At 42.8% G+C, this 23,387-nt stretch overlaps 1 long non-coding RNA gene across 1 annotated transcript in view; it reads right to left on the bottom strand.

Annotated features, from left to right (window-relative positions):
* Nucleotides 1-891: 891 nt before the first annotated feature.
* The window catches only part of LOC143412773 (uncharacterized), an 87,760-nt gene continuing 65,264 nt past the window's right edge, over nt 892-23,387 (bottom strand). The window contains exon 3 of the long non-coding RNA XR_013093313.1: nt 892-2,115. This is a non-coding gene — a long non-coding RNA (uncharacterized LOC143412773). The remainder of the gene's footprint in view (nt 2,116-23,387) is intronic.

The following is a 23,387-nucleotide window of genomic DNA, read 5'->3' as shown; positions in this document are numbered from 1 at the left end:
TGTTACTACTAGCCTGCTGTGTGTAACCGTTGTTTTACTGCTTGATTTATAAGAGTCACCAGCACCGGCATTTCATCATTGTTATACAAATCCTTTTACACATGGGTGGGGCACAAGATGAAACATAAAGTGTGCTGTGTTTAGTATAAATAAGCCACCTAATACAACTACTGTGAATATATACAGCGGAAACAAAAACACATGATGTCCTATGTGTTAAACTAATTACGAGGCTTTCAAAGAATGTTTTTCTCCATGTATATCTTTCCAAAGGAATGCTGTGTGCATTTGCGCAATCCCCATGTTGTTCTGTGCATACGTGTGTGTACACTTATCCCATTGTACGTGTGTTTATTTGGGGTAATCACCGGGGCGCTTCTGTGTTTGTACATTTGAAGTGAGATTGATTCATGACTGTTCCTCCAGAGGAAAAAGATAACAAATGTTTTTCTGGTCCAATAAACACCCTCTGCCTGTAAAACAAATTAGAGTAAACTAAACCATCCTCTGCATGCACCAACACATGCTTAATAGATGGCTGGCTGGGAAACTCTCTGGTACTAAGGTAGAACTCAGTGAGAGACGTATTGATCAAGCCTCCCAGACTCCCTTGCGGGCTTTGCTGCCAATCAATGAGTATGTGTTTGACTGGGGCAAGGTTTGCCAGCTACTTCAAAACTGTGTCAAAAGCGCACGATCAGTACAGCAAAAATGGGCGCTAAACGTGAAGTGCTTTATCAGAAACTCCAATTAGTGGACAAACCAACAGAGACTAATATAGTCCATATTTAGACTCTATGTGAACATATTAGACAAATATTTTTAAATCTTTAAGATTCATGTTGAATAACATTGCCAAACTGAACTGCTTGCACTGAAGAGTTGATAAGTGATGCTACTAGCCAATCAAATCAACGTTTGAAATCAAGACATTGTGAATAACATACATGTACTTGTCATAAAAATGAGAAGTACATTGGGTAAAAAAAGAAAGATCAAACCTCTGTATGGTTGTAGTGTGCTGATGCCCTGTGGACACACTTAATATATAAAAGAGTCAGGGGAAGACACCTTACCTAATTAAAAAGTCACTGAAGACTGCAAAGGGAACATCTGGATAAACCAGAATTGTTTTGGAAACAAGTGCTGTTGACTGATTGTGCACAAGGTCTGGACTGGGGGTGAGAACAGGATGTACGGGGATGTAGTGCGAGTGGTTTAGGAGTGTTTTGCCTTTTCAGCAAGAGCCTGCCCCCACACCGCCAACAAGGAAACAATACAGACATTAAACTTGGATTTGTTGTTGCTCTAAAAAGAAAACTAAGTTCAAACAAGGGTAGTTGGATTAAAGCTTGTGTAAAACAGCACGAGAGTGTAGCAGTTGCTTTTGATACTACTGAATCTAAAAGAGTGCAGTCTACCACTTTGAACTTCATTTATTCTTTCTTTTCCCTCTGTTTCACACATGTAAGGCATGAAGAGTTTGTGATTTATTTTCTCTACTTTAGCAAGCATGCGAGTACTTTTGCAAAGTCTAATTAATCATCTCTGCAGCATGAAATGGAATACATAAGAGAAACTATAGTGCTACTAATACTATGAAAACAACTCAAGTACAAAGTGCCTATTTTAGATATTAATAGTGAATTGCAATGACATGTGATTGCTGCAATCTGTTCTTTGGAAGCCACACGTGACCTTTTGTATTGTGCTACAAGCTTAGATACCTGATGTTTTCATGTATTCTTCTTACAAACAGCATCGATGCCTTCTTTGCTCACTTTAAAATAATTGCCTGAATTAACATAAAGCAATATAGATTTGCTATCCTACATCTGGGACCTGAAAGTGGCTATAGGATATGCATGGAGGCTATCAACACTTCAGGGCCGACCTTGCTTGCTTCTCGACAGTTATCTGTCGGTTTGATGGCGAGCTGGTGTGCGACAGGGCAGAGGACGGGGGCCGCGCGGGTCAGCAGAATCCTCAGCAGGCGCTGACACATGTGGGACAGAGCTCAGTGGAAATCGGGTTAATGAATCGTAGAGAGAGGGAAACGGCAGGGTTACTCGTCTTTCAATATCCCCCATCATTATCAGTTGGACCAGTGTTCATCTGCACAACATGGGGAGAGAAAAAGATGAGGGGGTCAGTAGGTGGCAAATCTGGACCTGTGAAAAGGATTTCAGACAATAGATCATAGATGTGTGTAAAACAAAGCAACTGCTACTGAAGCGTCACGGTCAATTTTGAAGGAAATAAAAGATGGGTCTGTCTCTTTTTGTAAGACATCATGTTATGTGATTCACTCTGACCATTAAGAACCATGTGAAAATTTGATAGTTTAGCTATTTTTCCTTCTGTATGCATTCTCTACAAGCCCTTTTGTGTCTTTGTAAGAAGATATTCTCTGGTGGGCCTTTGGTCCATGACCAGTCCATTACAGGCTTGTCTGCCTTTGCTGTCACTTCTTTTCGATGGATCAGTGAGCTTCAGATAGAACCACCAGTCTCAATTTTAATAATACCAGCCTGCTTCTGCACGCAGACTCAACTCAGATGCAAATCACCGCGTCTTATTAAATTGGTTAAAACAAATTCACTCCACAGCTACACCCTTTCTTCCTGCAGTTGTTACCGTTCTTGAAAGGTATGCACTGACAACCTGACAGTGGTGAAATAAAGCTTTTAATTACTGAAGAAAATTAGGACAAATAGCCTGAATCCAGCCTATTCACACACATAATTCGCCTATCTAAGAGGATGAAATACATTAGCATATTTAATTGGCGGCTTATGCCCATCTCTTGTGTTTGACAGCTGTTGAGTCAGACGACAGCATTGTTCGAATATGAGTCAGCGCACGCTAATCTAATCAGGGAAACCTTGGTTGGGGATCGAGTTAGCATTTTGGATATCAGCAAGCTCTCAGGATTACACACAGGGGTTAATTACAGAAGAATCAGATTCAGAGAGAGCTTTAACGGTCGTAAGAGTAAGGCAGTAGTATTCACGAGCCGGGCTGATGGGAATGAAGGTCTACAGAACAGCCTGAGACTATGATGCTGTGGTAACTCAGGCATGGCATTGATTACTTTAATTGGTGGACCAGGAGCAGGGAACATTATTGGATTTGATTTAATGCCCCCTCCCTCAAAGAGACACTTCAGATACAATCCACCAGTGCACTGGTTATTGCTGGACGTTTGCACTATTGGTAACATTTAACATCCATCTGGGATTATACATCAAACAAATGTCTTATTTTACAACTCCTCCACACACATTTCAATGTCCAATGTCCTCCAATCTGTCCTTGTTTGATATTGATTTGAACTCAGAAAAATACTCAGGTCAGGGGTTTTTCTCAGGTTTTCTGGCAGGTAAACAGCTGTTCATTGATAAATACAAGCGCATATAAGGACAAAGCTACGGCCAAAATTGGCACTTTAAAGTGCTCCTTTATTAGTGTTATCAGATTGAGTGAGATGATTCTCAACTGGCCATGGATGCGCGGTAGAGCTCTTTCAGTCGTCAGCAAGACTAGAAAAGTGTTATATAAAACCATTTCCACTTGTCTTGCAAAGCTGGTTGGTCAATTGCACGCAAGCTAGATGAGACCTAATTCTAGTCTGTCCTTTTTATCTATGTTGGTGCATTTATTAATCCTTTTATTTTCAGATGTTTTGATTTGATTTCATCAATCCTGAATGGGCAAAACAGTTTTCAAGCTTGGTTGCTGAAAAGATCACATCGTTTAATAAGAATATGCATTTGTACAATTGACCTCTTCCTCCTAATTGTCTGCAACTATTTTAAATGTACAATAGTTTCCTCCTTTTTGGACACCACAGCTTTCCATTGTCTCAAATGTAATTGGTTAATATTGCAATTATGTGTCTGCCACTGTAAAACTCTGTGGGGAAAAACTGAATAAAAGCACTGGAAATTCCAGTTTTTGTGCTGGAACCATTGCTACAACCACCTGCTGCTGAAGAAAATGGGATATCATGGTCAGAGATAACACCTCAGCAACTCAAAATACACGATTTGCTGTAAAAGGTGTATCAGGCTTATATTTCCTCATTTGTTTCACTTATTCTGCCATCTACAACAAATGAGTGATTAATTACATCATCAAGATATTTCCAGTATGTTATCCAAATTCCTTTTTCTCTTTCCATTCTTCCTCTATCTCTCTTGTGCACACAAAGTTAAATAAGATACACAGCCCAATACACTGACACATTCGAGTGAGTGTGCAGCATGCCATTGATGCTCTGCTCTGGCTTCATCCATCACTGATAATGGCTGAGGACAGCTGTGTGTTCAGTCTCCCCCTCTCCATCATACCGCAAGCTTGAGGCGGAAGGATGGAATGGAGGAGGGGTATATTTATTCTACTCTACCTCCTAATCACACACTAACCATCCTGTAATACTATCGTGAAACCTCCACCCCCCACAACAGCTCAAACACCCCCCACTCCAGAGAATACCCGCCCGGGGCTGGGCCCAGATGGCCGTGCCCAGCAGCGGCCTGCGTTTTGCCTCTATCTGAATGTGCACTCGAGGCTGGATTTGGAATCATTGATGCAAAACTGTGTTACACAAACACGCACAGACACAGATATGAGTGCCTTCATGCACTACTGTGCACAAACCGCTATGCATACTCCAACTATTGCAGTGTCACCCACACATCAGTACACACACACACACACACACACACACACACACACACACACACACACACACACACACACACACACACACACCAAACAAGGATGCAGTGTTTAGACTGGAGTTAATGAAGAGATAACAGCTGATGTAATTTGTTTGCACATGAATTAAGTCTGTCAGGGTTCCATTCTGGTTGATATTTCTGATTTCATACACTACCTTTGGTGTTCATGGATTAAAAGAAGCTATTAAAAAAATCTGTCCTTGAACATCTTCTAACCAAGATGGCGCCGCGGATGGTCGCCCTGGTGCTTCAGTGCGTTACTTTTGTTTTGTTTTTGTGCATTTCTTCTGTGTCTGGGCACTCCTCTGGATACTCGTACACCAGAGAAGAGCTCCTTAACTACAGGACTACAACGCCTGTGGATTTATTTCCAATATTTGTCGCATCTGCGGCAGATTTACTGCTGACTCTGACCAGGAAAGCGAGACGCCGAAAGAGAGGGAAGCGAGCCGGCGCACTCGTGCGTTTGAGGAGACGCGGACTGCGAACTGCTCTTCCTGGGATCTTCCTTTCTAATGTACGCTCACTCGGGAATAAGATTGACGAACTGGCCCTGATGAGAAGCATGAACAGAGACTTTGCCTCCTCCTGTGTCTTATGTTTTACGGAGTCGTGGCTCAGTGAGAACATCCCAAACTGCGCGCTCAAGCTGGAGGGCTTCCATCTGCTGCGCGCGGACCGGCAGGCCGCTCTCTCCGGTAAGTCCAAAGGTGGAGGTCTCTGCTTCTACATCAATAGTGGCTGGTGCACAGATGTGACAGTGATTGCTCAGCACTGCTCTTCCTCTCTGGAATATCTTTTTATCCACTGCAAACCGTTTTATTCTCCGCGGGAGTTTGCTTCATTCATCCTGGCCGCTGTTTACATCCCGCCAGACGCAGATGCGCAGGCAGCTCAGTGCGCACTCGCGGAGCAGATTCTCCACACGGAGCGGACATTCCCGGACTCTCTCATCATTGCTCTTGGGGACTTTAACAAAGCCAATCTGAGCCACGAGCTTCCAAAATATAAGCAGTATATTAAATGCCCGACCAGAGAGGAGAGGACATTGGACCACTGTTACAGCACGATCAGCGGGGCCTATCGCGCGGTGCCCCACGCTTCACTCGGACTTTCTGACCACCTCATGATCCACCTAATCCCCGCGTACAGACAGAGGCTGAAGCTCTCCAAACCTGTCGTGAGGACTAAAAAACTGTGGAGCAACAAGGCTGTGGAGGAGCTTCGCACGTGTTTGGAGACCACAGACTGGGACACATTGAAGGCTGCCTCTAACAGCTTGGACGAGTTTACGGACACTGTCACCTCCTATATCCACTTCTGTGAGGACAGCATTGTGCCATCACGCACCAGGGTGAGTTATAACAATGACAAACCCTGGTTTACTCCTAAACTCAAAAAGCTGTGGCTGGAAAAGAGAAAGGCGTTCAGAAGCGGAGACAGGGACTGCTACAGAGAGGCCAAGTACAGGTTCACTAAAGAAGTGGACATTGCCAAACATCAGCACTCTGAGAAGATGCAGCAGCAGATCTCAGAGAATGACTCGGCCTCTGTGTGGAAAGGTTTTAGGAATATCACAAACTACAAGCCTAAAACCCCCCACTCCACTGATGACTTGCTCTTAGCCAACACCCTTAACGACTTCTACTGCCGTTTTGACGAGCCATCAGGCAGCCTTCACACCTCCAACGGCCCCAACAATAGAGACACTTTGGACACTCATTCCCCCACCTCTCCCCCCTCCATAGAGCCATCACCACCTTCAAACCGTTCACCTACAACACCCCCCTCCTCACCCCACACAAAAGAGGATTTCACACCACCTCCTCCCACCACAACTCTTCATATTCATGAAGCAGATGTGAGGAAGCAGTTTAAGAGTCTGAATGCTCGAAAAGCTCCCGGCCCAGACGATGTGTCTCCTGCCACCCTCAGACACTGTGCAAACGAGCTGGCCCCAGTGTTTTCTGGCATTTTCAACTCCTCACTGCAGGCATGTCATGTGCCTGCCTGCTTCAAGTCCTCCACCATAATCCCTGTCCCCAAGAAACCTAGGATCACTGGACTAAATGACTACAGACCCGTGGCTCTGACATCTGTGGTCATGAAGTCTTTTGAGCGCCTAGTTCTCTCCCATCTCAGGACCCTCACGGCCCCCCTCCTGGACCCCCTGCAGTTTGCATATAGAGCCAACAGGTCTGTAGACGACGCCATCAACATGGCCCTACACTTCATCCTGCAGCATCTGGACTCCCCAGGAACCTACGCCAGGATCCTGTTTGTGGACTTCAGCTCTGCCTTCAACACCATCCTTCCAGACCATCTCCGAGACAAGCTTTCCCAGATGAATGTGCCTGATCCCATCTGCCGGTGGATCACTGACTTCCTGACGGACAGGAAGCAGCATGTGAGGCTGGGAAAGAATGTCTCGGACTCCCGGACCATCAGCACCGGCTCCCCTCAGGGCTGTGTTCTTTCTCCTCTGCTCTTCTCCCTGTACACCAACTGCTGCACCTCCACCCACCAGTCTGTCAAGCTAATCAAGTTTGCAGATGACACCACCGTTATTGGACTCATCTCGGACGGGGACGAGTCTGCCTACAGGAGGGAGGTTGAACGTCTGGTGTCCTGGTGCAGCCACAACAACCTGGTGCTGAATGCCCAGAAGACAGTGGAGATTATTGTGGACTTCAGGAAGCACACAGCCCCACTCCCCCCCATCATCCTGACTGACACCCCCATCACCTCTGTGGACTCATTCCGCTTCCTGGGTACCACCATCACCCAGGACCTGAAGTGGGAGCCCACCATCACCTCCGTCATCAAGAAAGCCCAGCAGAGGATGTACTTCCTGAGGCAGCTGAAGAAATTCAACCTGCCAACACGGACGATGATGCAGTTCTACACTGCAATCATCGAGTCCATCCTCACCTCCTCCATCACCGTGTGGTACGCTGGAGCCACTATCAGGGACAAACAGAGACTGCAGCGTGTTGTGCGCTCTGCTGAGAAGGTGATTGGCTGCAGACTCCCATCTTTGCAGGACCTGTACACCTCCAGGACATTGCGGCGTGCAGCTCGGATCTCAGCTGACCCTTCTCACCCTGGACACAGTCTGTTTGACCTGCTCCCCTCAGGCAGGAGGCTCCGGTCCATTCGCACCAGAACCTCTCGCCATAAGAACAGTTTCTTCCCCTTTGCTGTTGGACACATGAACAATAACCATATGACTGTTCCCACCACTAACACATGACCCTACGCTGTGTTCACTGCATCATTCCATGTTTGGCACTGATCACCACCTGCATTCATGTATATATCTTTCAACGTAGCACTCTTAATTCTTATTCTCATGTATATATCTCATGTATATCTCATGCACATATCTTCCCACGTAGCACTTTTAATTCTTATCCCTACTTTTATTTTTTTCCATGTCTATTTAAGTGCTATTTATGACACTATGTTTGCACTGAAGCACCGCAGCAATTTCCTAATGTTGTAAACCTGCTCAACATTTGGCAATAAACCCCATTCTGATTCTGATTCTGATTCTGATTCTGATCTTATTCAACTCAGCTGATTCACAAGGAATCATTTCCTACATACCACAAGTTTTAAGATTAAATATGCGATAATCACCTCTTTGCACCATGAAAAAGTCCTTGGCATCTTTTGGGATTATGTGCTTGTTCTCTGGCAGTTCATTTATATCAACAATGTCACTTGAGCTTTTATCTCTTTGTATTTAAAGGATCTGTAAAACCACATACTGTCAGCCAAGTAGCATAAATTAGGTAATAAATGTTCACAGCGAGGGCAGTGTCAAGTGAATGATTATACCTGACACAATGAACTTAGAACTTCTGTCGTGAAACTTAAATAATATTGCACTTTTAAAAGGTGTTACAGGTGCATAAATGCTAGATATGGCCAGATTCGGAGATAGGTGGTTGCTAGACAACATGATGATACATTAAATTTGATATGGATAAAATATAATAATCAGGTTTTGTAGATTAGTGTTGAGATTTTGTGGGCACATGACCACAGACCAAAAATGTGCCATTTTGGCACTATCATAGTGACAATGTAGGATCAAGGGAATAAGGTTCCAGTCACACAGTTTTACCGACTGGAAAAATTATTGCTAAAGTCACACAGGCCTACGGATTGGCCAGCGACCCCATGGCAACCACCTGTTGCTAGGAAAAAATGTGTATCTCTCAACTGACTGCTATGGATGGAAGTGACAGACTTATCTACAAACAAAGTAAAAGCAACTTCCAGGAGCCAGTGACAACGAATTGAGGAATGCACATTTTTCCCTAGCAAACAGTTTTTGTATCAAGTCCAGTATGTCAGACGACTCATGAGCAATGTGCGCATGACGCCACGTGAGAAACCTCAATACAAATCTGATGATATCTGATAGGATATTGGGAGATACTCTGAGGTCCTTACAGAAAATATAACTTACTGGCAGATTAGCTCGTTGAGGAAAGGAGACTGAAGGGTGGCTAACAAGTAGTTATCAGTGTACTTAATAACAGTTTGTAAAACAAACCCCAGCATGCAACATGGGAGTGTATAAATCTTGAAGGGAACTAGATGGGATAGTAAGACCGAACTATGGATTATATATAAGACATGGATCATCAATAATCATAAACCTTCTACAGTCTCAAAGGCTTTCTCCATTCTGAACAACAAAAAATGTAACATGCATAGAGAACAGACCTTTTCCACATCAATGTATTTTAAAATAACTACCTATACATGGTATGAATTATGGCTTGAGTCTCACACCTGAGTTCAAAACTGACTGTAAGACAATTTGTAAATAAGCTAAACTGTGAATCTTCAATCAAATCCTGGGGAAAAGCAACATTTTGATGAGTTATCATATCAAGTAAGACATTTGTTTGGGTCAGTAAAAACCGTTTACAAAAGCTCAGATGGATGATTATTTTGAAATGACAATAACAGAATTTGTCACCAGCAAGCCGGAAATTATTTTGTTTTATTATTCCACAACAGTGGATTTTATTTACAATGCACATCTTTCCTCATTATTGACTAATCTGTAATCTAAACACAACAATGAGGTCATTTCCAGTAAATCTCCACAGATGGCAAGCTAATGCTATTCAATTAGCAGGTGATGGAGAAGGGTGGAACCCGATCCCCAACAAAACACCAGTCCAGCACACTCCCTTCTATAAAGGACACCTGTCAGAAACAAGAGCCTCTTTTACCCTGGCTGTTAGAGAAAAGCATTCTCCTTGTCTCATCATCATTTAAGACTTAGGCACTTCAAAGCCGGCCAGGTACAATAGCAGTGATCAGGCCTGCCTTCAAAAGAACAGCACAAGTTATGGTGGGGCAGCAGGGGGAGAAGAATAGCCCTGTAAATCATAATAGAGAGGAAAATATAAAAGACGAGGCAGAGAGACGCAGTTCACCTGTTCTCTGTAACACAATCACTTAACGATCCTCAGGGTGCATTGTACGGGAGGGTGCTCCTGTAGCTTGCGCCCTCGCTTTGTGCCCTGCTGGAGCACAGAGATCATCTTCCCCCTCTCCACAGACCCCCTGACCTTCTCTCTGTTCCACTCGCACACACACACCCATCGAAATTACCCTTACTCCTCACAGATTAAGATCAATGTCATTCATCGCGTTTAGAGTATCAGCCTTTGATTTGGGCCAAAGAAAGGGAAGGGAGGGCACACAGGGCACCTGGGAGCTGTATAAGGATAGGAAAAAAATGTCCTCCATTCGATGGGGATGAAAGTGCCTTTTTTTTACTTTCCCCTTGAGCTTGTGTGTGCTTTATCTAAATGGAAGTCGATCTTTGAAGTTGCTGCAGGTTAGCACAATTTGCATATTTACACTATATGTTAGGCAAGCACTTGATCAAAGGGTGTCACTCTTTAAAAGTAGTGCCGTATTTCGAAACACTGTATAACTTCCACTGCTTTCGTGGAGTTTGCGCTTATGTGTAGATGTGAACTGAAACGAATCCATTCTGCTAATCAAAATGGCTAACTCAACAAGGCTGTAGCCTGCAGCTACCTTTACTCAAACACAGTTAAAATACTCAGATTCTGAAGAACAATAAGAAGATCATGTATCTAAATGGAAATTAACATATCAATCCCAACAACATCAGAAAAGTATAGATGATTATAAACATTATTGCCAGTTTGAGATGTTAGCATCACAGCGCAAGCTGACAGGATTGATTCCCAGGGATGTTTGGTTTAAAATGCTAGCTGTCTGAACCAGAATTTTTTAAACTGTTACTACACTTCCAAGGTGGAAATGCTCACCCTCATCATTTACATCATACTGACAAATAAACAAGGTTAAAAACTTTAAAGGTCCTTTAAAGGTCTTTAACACAAAGATGCTGAACAGCAGTTTAAATGGAACTGTTTCAGGTAATTACCATAATGTCACACCACCCACCTTACACTGTATTCTACCTGGGCTGTGCACTTGTGCTTATTTGATTGGCCGGAGAAGTGTGCTGCCAAATGAGCCAGATGACCCTGCTGTTTTTGGCCCGACTGTGCCAAGTAATCTTATAATTGAAACAAATAAAGAGGCTGAATTATTGAACACAGTCTTTAAGTCATTAGGCTCAGCCCCCTTTGGCTCTGCTTCCCTCAGCATTACCACAGGGATTCCTCTGTGTATCTATTCCCTGACCTTTGTCCCTGCCCATAGGTAAGCTTAGCTTTTGGACAGCACTGACCCTTTTCTATACCAAGCTTTTTTCCATTGAAGTTTCAAACTCTCCTATCTCTGCTCTCTTGGCTTCCCTAGCACCCCCGACATCCCCACCCTTGGAGCCACCAGGGTATGTGACGGTCTAAATGCCCCCTTTTGTTGGCAGAATGGGTCTTTTGTCTGCACCCCCTGCCTGTGCTGACTAAGGGACATCCAGTGAGCCCACTTTTGAGTCCACATAAGGGTATGAGAGCGCTGGAAACAGAGGGTCAGCTTAAGCCACCCTCCACCCCCTCCCCCAAGAGTGTTTGAGGAATTTCCTGATTCACTAACTTTTTAAATAGCTAGTCCCCTTGCCTTTTTATACCTCAAACAGCACCCACTCACATCCTCACACCTCCAGTCTGGCAGATGGCCTAAACTGGCCAGGACATGACATCTATACTGAAGCTGTACTAGACACCCTGCTAGGTACACCTTGCTACTACAGGTTGAAGCCCCATTTACCTTCAGAAGTACCTTCATTCTTTGTGGCACAGATTCAGCAAGGTGCTGGAAACATTCCTCATAGATTCTTGGTCAATGATAACATGATAGCATCACACAGCTGCTGCAAATTTGTCAGCTGCACATCCATGATGTGAATGTCCTATTCCAACACATCCCAAACTGTGCCAAAAAATATCCTTCACACCATGTCGTTTCATGTTAAGCCAAATTCTGACCCTACCATCTAAATGTCAAAGGAGAAATCGAGACTCATCAAGCCGAGCAACATTTTTCCAGTCTTCTACTCTCCAGTTTTGGCGAGCATCTGCAGATTTTAGCCTCAGTTTCTGTTCTTAACCAACAGGAGTGGAACCTGGAATGACTTTAGGACAGCAGCCAATGAGTATCCCAGCGTCAAACGTGTCTAACAATCAGTTTCTTCAGGAATGAGTTGTTTGTTCAGCGTATAATACTTTGATTTTATTTCTACCCTTTAAATATTTATTGTTTTTGTTGTTGTTGTTTTTTGTTTGTTTGTTTTAAGATTCTGTTTTCAGGTAACTTTTAGAAATATTAAAACAAAATTCATATTAATCTGCTAAGCTAGATTCAGACAAGGCGCAGACTTAATGTCACAGTGAGGCAGCCATTCTCTAAAATCTTGTGTTCCCTGAAACTAACAGGACATCCTGTTAGTTTCAAGAGACACTTTCACTGAACATGTCTATGGAATTTAAGCAATGAGGTTTTGTATCTTGAGCAAATGAAGTGCGGAAAGAAACAAGAAAACCTGACAGGCAGAATAAAAGACAAACTGGATTGGTAGCTTTGTTCCTCTAATGAAAATCTGCTCACACAACATTTTGTGGACCTGTAATTAATCCCCCTAACATCCTTTTTTTTAATAGACATCCATTAACATGCTTTTAAAAATGGCACTCTTAAAAAATACCTAATTCACGGCATACATCAGAGCACACATTAGTGCTGAATAGTATTTACTGGCCATCCTTTAAACAGCTCCCTTTAAAATCTCATCCTCTAATGTATCCAAATCACACGGCTGTCCCGGACCATATATCTTTAATTGTACGTCGGTGCACTTTAACAAGAGTCAGATGCCTGCTAAGGACTCCTCTACATCAAAAAGCTGCCGCCCAGCACCTCATATCCTCTGCCTTCACAATGCTGCTGTTTCACCACCCATGTTCATAAAACGTACTCTCCTCCCTCCACTCCCGACCCCCTCCTTTCACTTTGATTGGGCTAATTGTGTTTCCTGCTAAATGCAGTAAACTTAAGGGAAGCTAGGAAGTGCAAATGCACGTACCCTGGAGCGGGTATACAAACTCAAATTCACACTGCAGGCAGCATCTCTAACAAGAGGCCAATAGAGACAATAGGCCGACTCGTTCACTTTCTGAGGGACCAATTTACATTGCAGTGGCAGGTACTAAAGCCTCTTGAGCCCTTTGGATTATAGACTCCTCTTCTGACACCTCTCCCATGGTCATGTGTTGCAAATAGCTCACTATGTTTCAATGGCTTTAACACATGAACATCAGTTTGAGCATCTATCTATCTGTACATATATTAAAGTGTCATTTGGCAGAAAAAAGAAACCTATTTGGTAACTGATCCTATAGCCAGACCTAGAGTTGGAGGAAAGCAAGAAAATAATAATTGGGTTTTTTTTAAACATGAAAAGATTCATAGAAGCACTCCATATTTTAGTGACCACGCAACACGTGGCCCAGCCAGATCGCACTATTCATTGGTTTTCGCCCAGGGAGCCATCACAAAACCATACTGTGGTTGCCTTTGTTATCACAGTCTGCCACTGTTTCTCTTTTCATCCCCCTCTCTTTCTCTTTTTCAATCTGGGTGAGCTCCCATTGAACAGAGGGTCTCTGAGGTTGGATGGGGAAACATTGGACCACTTCAGAGCTCATCCCAAAACCACACCAAGCTTCCCGTACTATCTCTACTCTCTCTGTCTTCCTCTGTCTGAAACCTCATCCTTCTCTGTGCCGGCGATCTGGTCTGTGTGTTGCGGCCTTGGCAGTGGCAGACAGCGTGTTACTGAATGGGAGGGAAGTCATATGTTAGCAGTTTGAACCTACAGCCCCAATTAGAAGCAGCTGTTACTGCACTATCACACCACATCGGAGGGGAGGGGTGGGGTGAATTTATGGTCTGCGTCTCCGTGGTGACCCCTGTTTGATGTGCAGAAAATTAGGAAGTGAATGACTTCCTGTGGGTTGCTGCTGGAAGGGCCAGCTCCATACAATAATAAAAAACAGAGAGTAAGAGAGAACTAGGAAAGCAACAGCTGAGAACTGGGATGAATATTGAGGTAGCAGGGTCAGGATGTGTGCTTACAGAAGCCAGAGGTCATCTTCTCCTTAAAAGCTGTGCCATCGTGCATCCATATATAGATCTGGGTGCTTGCTGACAAACTTGAGCCCTACTTTTGTACAGGTTCAGATTCACTCATACTGCAAGACAAAATCAGTCGACGCATTGCAGAAATCGGCATTTTGTTTCTTTACACAGAGTCCTTGGAATCCCGCAAGAACACGCCTGTGCAAGTAAGCTGCTCAGAGCATATTTACAATCTTGAGAAAAGATGAGGTAAAAGTCCAAGTGGTAAAAGACACAGAATACATCAAAGAAGAAAACGTATGTCCCTATAGATTAAGAAGAAAAGCCAGTCACATCTGTCCAGACTTGTAATTTCAAACATCTTGAGTAACCTTCTGTCAAATTTGCACGACAGAAGTTTCTTTCAAGACCACCTGTAAAGCTTGTCTAAAAAGCTTGATCTTAACCTAAATACCATTTGCTCGTTGCTTAGCAACACTTTGTTTTTCCTCTTGCTTCATCACCACATTGGATGTCATTTCAACTTTGACCTCTTGAACCAGAAGTAATGACCCTTACTGGATTCTCCTCCCAATTCAGAGGATCTGCACCCACTCAGAGAAAGCCCCTCGAATAAAAATAAATAGTATTTGAATCTTGAAATTCCTCACAGCCAAGTGTTAAGTCAGTCAATAAAACTTTCTAACAGACTCTGCCAGTCACTGTATGAGCAACAATAGGGCCAGATTGTGATGCTCAGCCTCTTTTGTTTCTCTCCAGCTTTTCTGGTGAATGAAACACAATGGGAAGGAATGCGTTGGTTTCTGGTTGGGTGCTAAACCCAATCAGGATGATAACAATGTGCTTTAAAGGACTAGAAGAGTCTTTAAGGATTCGCCATAGCATCAGATTAGCTTGTTGCCATCTACCCCCTGTGGCCACCTATTCATGTGCAATGTAATGCTAACTGACCGCTAAACAACAACACAAACATAAACACAAAACCTTCTTCACATTTGCTAAAATCTAAAATCACCTCCACGCATCCCATTTATCAGCAAGCTGATTACAAATGAAAAAACGTTAGGAGAGTCTATTAGGACTAGCATTTATTAGATGTGTAAGTAAATATTTTACCTTAAAATTGGCTTTGTGCGTACTGAAAACCAAATGAAGGCTTTGAACCAGAGCGTACACACTCTTAAGGATTTTTTTAAATTTTTTTACACATGAATTTTGGAGTCAGGTCCAAAGTTGCCCCATCTCAAATATAGTCAAGAGCAGGGTATAATTCACATCAGCCACTCTTCAATACTAGAAATGCTTAGTTTGGTTTAGAAAATACATCTGAGGGTAAGGAAGTAGTTGATACCACATAAAAACTCTGATTTGATACATTGTAACACAACAGAATCACCATTGAGTCAGGATGGATGAGCAGAATCTGTCAAATAGTACATTTAAATACATTTTCACTACTTGTCAGTGACTTGTTGTATGCTGAATGCCTTTTTACTATATTTACTTCTCGTACTGAAAAGGAAATCCATTGAACTAACATTGCGATTATTAAAGGATCAATTTTTATATTGATCCAATACATATAAATATTGGTTATTCTAAACAAGATTGAAAAAATGGTAGTGTTTTAATATGCCTAAATACAATGTTGCATGTTACTGTCGATATAAGTGTTGCGGTACTGCATGTTTAACTAAGTAAATCACTGATTCATTGCAAATCTATGACGTCATAAAGGACTCAACTAGATTTGGGTAAGAAAACAGAAGCATACACACGCATACACAAGGTTTATCACAGTCAAAACAAACCAGCCAAGGATTCTTGGAGGCCTGTCCCATTCAAAAGAATGTAGAGAGCAGGGAAAATATTCTGCTTTGATAAGAAGCTGTTTTCTTATGGACAGCCAGGAGGGGTCCGCGGTATCGTGTTTTGCTTAGTATTTGTTTTACTCAATGAGAACATGTGATGTGTCTGAGCTGGTATCTGGATTCCCATTACAACATGTACTTCGGTGCCATGAGAAAAGTATGCCTGCCTGTTGCTGATGGAAAAATTCCAAAGCTCTCATGAAGACACGGTGAGACAGTGTTTAAATGGAGGGGTAAATGGGGCATATTTATTGTGCCAAGGGCCCCCGATTTTTTATATTGCCACACCATGTAATTAAAAAAGAACATCAACAAACCCCATTTTTTAGCCCCTCTTTTATTCCTTTTCCCTTTTCTCATTTAGTTTTTTCCATCTTTTTTCCCCTTTTACATTGAAAAACTAGTGGCCTCTCCCCCCTCTACTGCTTTTCTGTGCAGAGGGTCGCTGACAAAAGGAATTGTGCAAACGAGCCTTTAAAATCCCTAAATGGTTGTGGTCTGTGCACAAAGGGCCAAAGAATGCAGCGCTGGACAAAGACTGGCCCTTGCCCCACCACTCCGCCCTGCAGTGATGGATCCGAACGGACGCATGAACGTGGGCTGGATTTGAGGCTGCCGAGGCGCCACCTCGCCCCCCACTGGGCCGAGCAAAAGGGACAGGCCTCAGGGATACACTGGAACCCCAGCCAAGTGCCTCAAAACAATCACGACCTGCTAACTAGCCTCACCATCCATAGGCCTTGATTGATATGGGAAACGCATGCTTGCTTCTCCATACAGCACCCTCCATCACTCTTTATCATCCTCAAAGCCTGAAATTATTCCCCCTTTCAAAGTAAATGTTACAGATTAGATGTGGGCAGCCATTAAATTGTGATTTTATGTACATAACAGGTTTATATTAGGCTCAAAATTCATGTTTCATGAGTGTCCAATATGCCTCACGAGTACATAGGCTGTAACGAATGGCAGCGAAATATGAAAGCATGATGTTAAAGGTATGGAGAAACTACAATAAGTGTTTTATTAATGGCTGTTGCCCCCCTCATATTTAAGAAAAAAGTTCATTTGCATGGTTCAAGGATATGGAAAATGTGCTCTGACAACCCACATTAAAGCTATAGTAGAAACTAGTGATTTAAGGATCAGACAAACTGAAAACAGGTTTGCTCTGCTATGACAGCAACTCAGCAGTTGGTCCCTTTATCATTTAATACAATAAATTAGGATGATGAAAAAAAACTGTAAAATGCTTTGGTTGTTTCAATTATTTATCTATTAGTGCAATCCAGTGTTTGATTTGGATGTTCAGGATCAGAAATGAATGCTGAATGCAGTGGAATAGCCACAAAAACGACCAGCTTAGAGTTAATCTGGTCTGCTAGTGACAACAATACCAAAATGCTAAAATTAATCTACTGTTGCTGCCACAACAACACATTAATATTAGCATACTGTAATCCGTATCTAGTGTGCAGGTGAAGAGTGTGGGCTTGTTTCAGATGATTTCCATTGCCTTTAATATTCTCAACAACCAGCAAGAAGCTTGAAAGAATCGCTAAATATCGCAAGCAAAAGCGTAACACGTGAAAGCTCTGGCTACAAAACAGCATCCAATTTATTAGATTTTAGGCTCCCCAGGTCACATCTGATTTGCAGTCTCTGGTTTTAAACAAGCAGCCACTTCACTACTGAAGGTCTCCATAAGCCGCTAGCTAATTTCTAAGAGATAAAAGGCAATAAACAACAATTTTACGGGACTGCAATTACAGCACTGCAGGCCTAGAGGACAAGGGGTACCCATTCAGGGAGATATTTTGAAACACTCTGTGTGTTATTACAGTTCCACACAATGCCAAATGACATCTATTTGAGCATGTGACTCCTTTACTAGAGGGGCTTCACACATTTGGCAGAGTGCTCGTCTGTGTCTGCTGTTTTGTGTCAACATAGCAAGTTGTAGCATCACAAAAACAGAAAATAAAATTGAAGCATTCATTCCTACATTTACAATTTCAGCATGAGTGATCGCGTGAATGTAATATTTTGTCATATTTTGCTCTGTGTTTACTCAAACATCTGACACCGAACACCTCATTTAACTGAATTGGTAAGTTGCATCTTTTCTCCCCCTGCAAACATTTGAATTACAGAACCACGCATTTCTGCAATCCATCTACATTTTGTTTATAGTTCTTAAAACTCCCCAAAATTTTCTCTTCCACGAGTGTCAGACAAAGCAAGTAGCCCTGGGGCAAAGTCTTGCTACACCTTCTAATCCAAAACCAATCAACTCAGCAATGACACCTTATAAATCAGCCGTTTGAACTTCCTGAAATTTCTAACTGACTCAGTGACGCACATGCCCACAACACACAGGGATCACGGAGTTCTTGAATTCCACCTTTGCATCTTTTTCCTCCCTTTGTTTCTTGCCAATGTTTAAGCACTCTATTATAGTCTTTATCGCATGTATACAGCCCTGTACACACACTTTAACTCCCGTTTCTCTTTTTCTTTCTTTATACCGGTACCCTGCAAATAATGGGCTGTAAAAGTTCAATTAGAACTTTAGCTCCTTGTAGAGCTCTATTGGACCCTACAGAGATAAGATATAGCAATAAACACTTCCTGTATTGCTGTTCTTTGTAAGTTGCGGGCATTTACTGTAAATGAAATGTAGACGCACATGAATGAGTAGGTAAGTCTTCATCACAGTTGGATTATAATCGTATATCTTCAGCTTAGGCAATGATCCAAAAAGGGCTTGCACACCTTCTGTGTGTATCCAGTAAAAGCCCGAGGCCCGCATTTCCTCACAATGGTGGTATTTTCAAGTACTGACTTCATATCCTACCCTTGGATTTTTTGTCTCATTTGACCGCAGGACCCAACCCTCATGGTGCACCCCAATCTATGTAAATCCCCTATGCATTCCTCAGATGCACCTAGAAGCACATTGATTACATAACTGGGACAGTCGCAGGGTTGAGCAGGCCAGCAGAATTAGATTTAGCATCAAACTGAGACACAATCTAGCTCGGTTTAATTTTTAATTCAGGACAAAGGCTACATTCATTCATAAAACCTAGGAAAAGACGTTTAAGTACAGTTCTGTTAATGGTTAACGTTTTCTTTACCACTTTGCTTTCACTTCTTGTAAGACACTCCTCCTCACACTTGTTTTATTGCTTTTGAGTGGGTGGTGACGTTACTGATACCTTACTGATTCATACTGTTGTTTGAAGTAGGATCATTTTTTTAGTCATGCACATGCCATTCATTCAGATGTCCACCCACAGACATTGCTGCCCCCCTCCCCCACCACCTTTTACTTTAACTGGTAATGGGGTTAGGAAAGTGGGAGAAGACTGGACTTGAAAAGTTTGCCTTTAGAATCAAACAAAAGCAGCAAAAAACACAGAAACTGAATGACTTACTGGCTGACAGTTTATAGTTGGAAAAAGATATTGGACACTTTAAGCAAAGCACTACGAATATAGAGAAAGACAGATGGAGAGAAGCGCCAGTGATTGTTTGGTCACGGTGCAAGCTCAGATTTCTAGTTGTCAGTTCCTCACCGTGGTGCAGGTATGTGAAAAGCGCAATTTGTTTGTCTGTCTATTTCTGTTTGAATTTCTACATGTTTTTAAACACTTACTGTCATTCTGACTTTGATACACAATAGACTTGTTCATAATTCAAATCAAGATAAGAAGACATGAATAAACTGTAGTCTTCAGGCATTATTTTGCAAGGTCTAACAAAAATATTGTATTAACTATTTATGAACTATGGTCTTTTTTTCCCAGTTTTGTTATTGCAAGGTTATAAATGACTGGACTACCAAAGCACAACCATATTTATAAATATAGCACTACATGGAATGAAGTATAATCAATACCTGAAGTTAAGAATATCACCAAATGTTGGGTTTCCTTCTTTAAAGAAGCCCTTTTTTTCTTATCCATGGGTCTCTTGGGCTTCAGTTTTGGATTTAGAGTCATTGTGTGTGTGTATGTACAACAATTCACACCACCAGTCACCCCATTTAATACTGTTCTTGTCTAGCCATTCTGGTGAAAGTTCATCTTGGTTTCATCTGTTCGAAGAACACTTTTTCCAACACCAGTAGTGTAGAGAGGTTTCACTGCAGGTTACACGTGTTCTGATGTTTACCAACTGCTGGCAGCGGCATATGATTTTGTCTCTTGATACTGTCTAGCATTTTAGTCCAACTAGATTTCAGATGTCTACGGCACTTTTGTCATGCAAAAATTAAAATATTCAAAATTATGCAATTTGAAAATGCTGCAACCTCGTCAGTCATTCACTAGTTACAGGATCAAGTGATTCTAGTACACATGTGTATGTCAGCTAATATATTTTTTAATAGTCTCAAGGCTAAGTCGCACTGGAAGTCTCTCTGAAGAGGAACTACAGCTACACCCTATTAATGTTAGCCACACTCCCCAACAAAACATTGAACAAAAAGCTACACAACAGCCTACTCATTCCTTTAGCCAAAGTCACGCCAGCAATGGTGCAGCGCAATAAATTAACGTCTGATTAAAAATGGTTGTCTCGCCCGCCAAATTGTCATCAAGTGGCACCATTGATACGGGCAACAAAACCGGGCACATCACCAATCACCCACTCAATGAGAAAAGGAAGGAACTAAAAACAACATTCTTGAGCAAGTCGGTCTTTCATGAGCTGGATGCGATGTGGGGGTGGGAGGGTGACTGGGTAGAGTAAGTTTCTGGGATATGTAAAGCGGGTACACAGGACCCCACAATGGGGTAGAGAAGGAAGGGCCACCCTGACAGCCTTAGCGGTGCAGTTTCTTTTTTTTTTTAAGGGGTGTGGGGGTACTACAGGGATGGAAGGCAGAAACTGGGAGGGGGTGTTCCCTTCTTCAAAGCCTTTCCGCTGGTTCTGGGGCCCTGTAGATGGAGAATGTAGATGGGGGGTGGTGGTGAAGGGGTGAGGGTAAAGGAGAGAAAGGGAGAATTAGGGAGCCCTCTCTTTGTCTGCTGGCATCAGGGGGGTCGGTTAGACACTGAACGCCTCGGGAAGATTAACCAGCCAGGCCCGGTCGGAAGCTGAAGGGTAGGTGGGTGGGTGGGTTGTAGTGGAGGATAATGGGAGCCCGCTTTGTTTCTCATCCACGATAGGATGCTGGAGAGGAGAGATGGAATGTAAGAAATGGAGATTGATTGATTGGTACAGTGAGTACTGCTGAAGGGACAGAGCAAGAAAGAGAGGGTGGATGACCGTGTTGAGCTTTAAGTCGCTCCCTGAAGTGAATCACAGTCTCCAGTTTTGAATTTTTAAAATATGGAAAACATAAGGCTCAAACAAGAAGAATGGTGGGAGTGAACAAAGGGGGGGGGGGGGGGGGGGGGGGGGAGAAGGGGAACAAAAAACAAAACCTGAAATAAAAATGAAAACAAAGAGAAGCAGAGAGACTTTTAAGGTGGGAGAGATTGAAATGGGGGAGGAAGCTTTAGGGTGTGTGTGTGTGGGGGGGGCTTCCTCAATACGGATTAGTGCAGTGGGGAGAGCGAGGATGGGGTTAGAAGGAAGGGAGGCAGGAGAGGATGAAAGTTGGGGTGGGAGGGACGGGTGAGAATGAAGAATTGCCATTCGCTTCACTCACTTCACTACACAGGAACAAAGCATGATGGGAGGTACTTGACATAACACTCTTCCAGGCCATGTTGGTGTGTGTGTGTGTGTGTGTGTGTGTGTGTGTGTGTGTGTGTGGTGTCCGCTATCTCAAGACAAGATATTAGCATGCACAATGTTGAATTTTATATATGATGAGTGTTTCTGATTGGATTGAAGTGTGAAAATTTGGGGTTTCACTGATTATGCAGAAAGTTTTAAAAGACTCTCTTAAGAAAAGGTGAGTGACTCTTTTTGCAGACTGAGCACAGCATGTATTAGTGTACAGCACCTTTAGTTGGAGGAAGTATAGGTGTATGAAGCTGTGACAATGCAAAACTGTTTTGAGAGGGTAGCTAAAGCTGAATCACTTCTTACAAGTGACTCATACAGGAAAAAGAAGTTGAAGAAATGAAATTAAAGACTCGCTATTATTTTATTAAAATAAAACTTTTATTTGCTGTATTTTCTGTCATAGATGAGCTTCTTGCACTGATGAGTGATGTAACAGCTGAGGGGAAATTGGCTTTCGGCAGAACCAGCATTCCTGCCTCGAGCTAATGACCTGAGGCAGAATTTCAGCACCTTAATTAAGGCGTCATTAATTACAGGAGTGATAACGTTTCTCTCCACAGCTGATAGCCGATCAGAAAAAAAAGGGGATTCAATTATTTTATCTTTCATCGAGTTGTTATGATCAGGCCACGTCAACTCATTCTGAATCACATTTATTGCTTAATACTAAAGTATCCTTTCCATGCACTGCAGAAATGTGTGAGAGCCTGTGCTCCTATAGTGGATGTATCTTTAGGGGATGCTGTGTAATCAGGTGTGTGACACTGACAACAGACAAAGTGGCTGACATTTAATTTAACTGCACCATCCCATCACAAATCGTATTTTTGCTATATGTTGTCCAAAAAGAGTCACGGTAAGTGGCACTGTTAGTGGACATCAACAAGCAATTGTCACAAAAGCAATTCAAATCAAAGAAATCTATTCGCCCACCTTGGAAAGGTTATAGAGCCTGGTATCATTTGAAATTTTCACTCTCCATTTCTCTTTCTCGTCCAGTCCTCCTGCCTGTATTAAAATGATGTGTTTCTGTGCAAGGATGCTGAAAGCTTTTGTTTGGAACTTGTCACCCTGAAGGCCAAAGGTGTAGCCAGAGGGGAGGGAGAGGATATGCAGAGGTATTGTAGATGGATTACACCAGAACCAAAAGTGGACCATGCTCTCTCTCTCTCCCTCACACACACACACACGCACACACACACACATACAGACACACACACACACACACCAGCTCCCTGCAGGTACAGTAACCCCAACGCCTTGGTTCCCTTCTGATCAACAGAGCTGAAACAAGAAGGGCAGGAGGGGCTACTGGTTCCCACATTATACCCCCCATGGCAGCAGTCTCTTCTCACCATCCCTAAAAGGATCTTTACTGCGCCCCAAACCTGTTATCTGACTTTCCATGATAACA

This window comes from Maylandia zebra, linkage group LG15 (assembly GCF_041146795.1).
Source record: "Maylandia zebra isolate NMK-2024a linkage group LG15, Mzebra_GT3a, whole genome shotgun sequence".
NCBI classification, from domain to species: domain Eukaryota; kingdom Metazoa; phylum Chordata; class Actinopteri; order Cichliformes; family Cichlidae; genus Maylandia; species Maylandia zebra.
Note: the sequence above shows the minus strand (reverse complement) of the source record. Positions and strands in the feature narration are given on the sequence as shown.